General features: G+C 37.6%; 1 pseudogene; it reads right to left on the bottom strand.

Annotated features, from left to right (window-relative positions):
* Positions 1 to 954: 954 nt before the first annotated feature.
* LOC110588391 lies at positions 955 to 1,330 on the bottom strand (annotated as a pseudogene).
* Positions 1,331 to 1,589: the final 259 nt, after the last annotated feature.

The raw sequence follows: 1,589 nt of genomic DNA, 5'->3' as shown, positions 1-1,589 counted from the left end.
TCTATCCTAGCATTTGCATTCCTGTATTGCAATTATTTTTCAATTTTCCTTTCCATTTTTAAACTGTGAATTCCTGGAGGACCATAATTAGATCACTTTTTTTTTTTTTGTAATTCCCAACAGTTAGGTCAATAGACAACTAATGACATATTATTGAACCAAGTGAAAGAATCAATCAATTAATTGAAGCATTATCATTAAGGGCATTAGTTTATCTCCTGAAATGGTAGAATGTTTCAATATGTGAACCTAATGAATAAATCTGAAATATAATTGATTGAAGTAATGTTCCTATTGCTCTTGATGCTTTAAGCTTTCTTGAATCCCAAACAGCTCATATGGGCATGGCAATAGAACTGTCTTGCCTCTTAGCCTCAACTCCACCTTTCCACAATGTTCTCCTCTGACCTGCTCTTTTCCTTGCTTTTTTTTTTTTTTTTTTTTTTTTTTTGTGGTTGTACTGATTTTATTACTTTTACCACGCCATTTTATCTTCCTTACATTCAATGCAAAGAAACAAAGCAATATAAAAAAAAATATGTCCTTGTTATTATTTGCAATAAAAAGTGTCTGCTTCCATTCTGCAGTCCTGGGCATATTATATATTAAGGAATACATACTGGCTCAAGCACCATTTTGATTCTGATCCACTGAACAGAATCTCATGCATATTTGGTGACTGGGCTAACTTCATGGGAGCTGTGATATACTGAACCATTTCTGTGGCATCCCGAGATCTCTCTACATAAGAAAAGACCCTACACAGGAAAAGATAATAATCAATCTGTCCATAAATTATATCTATAGGTTCTTCCTTTAGTGTAAGGGGGAAAAGGGGGCCCTACATGGATACAAATATTATTGTAGTCTAAAGATTGTTGGCTTGACACTGTGTCTGTTATAATGAAAACAGACTTAGCTATCAATTCCCTTGTTCACAAAAGCACTGCCAGATTAAGGAATTTGCACAACTTGTTCCAATTCTTCAAATAATGGAGCAAGTTCCTTTTCTAGACTGACAATGAGTCCAGTACTGGCATTGCTGCTGGCTTTGAAACTCACCATCCAAGGTAAACAATCGAATTGAACAACGTGGTAGGTGTTATAGGAACAGATGATACTTTTGTTTTTTTGAAAGTCCAAATTTGCTCCCCTGGTCTGTTGCAAAAGCAAAGGAGGATAAGCAATCAAATCCCAAGGCATGCTCTGGAGCATTACCATTGGCCACTTTAATAATAGGCACTCCACCTCCATCTGACACAACAATAGCATGGAGCCCTTCAACACTTGGTAATATTTTATACAGAAGTTGATTTAGGTCATCTGCCATGAGGAACCCCTTTCTCCCACAGGATCAATCTCCATGCCTGGTTTTCTGGGCTGCCATGTTCTCTCACCTGTCAATTCAGGGACAGCTTCAAGGACAGTCTCCTCTGAAAGCCATCCTCGCATGATTTGTATTTCCTCTGTGCTCCAGGAAGCCCTTCCTCTGAGACACGAGTGACGTGCTCTTTTTCTAATACCATCTCTGTGCTCTGAACTTCTGGCTAATTAACTCAAAACTGGTGGGTTTATTTATACCTTAGATG

Source organism: Neomonachus schauinslandi, chromosome 2, assembly GCF_002201575.2.
Source record: "Neomonachus schauinslandi chromosome 2, ASM220157v2, whole genome shotgun sequence".
NCBI lineage: Eukaryota > Metazoa > Chordata > Mammalia > Carnivora > Phocidae > Neomonachus > Neomonachus schauinslandi.
This window is presented reverse-complemented; position numbering and strand designations above follow the sequence as displayed.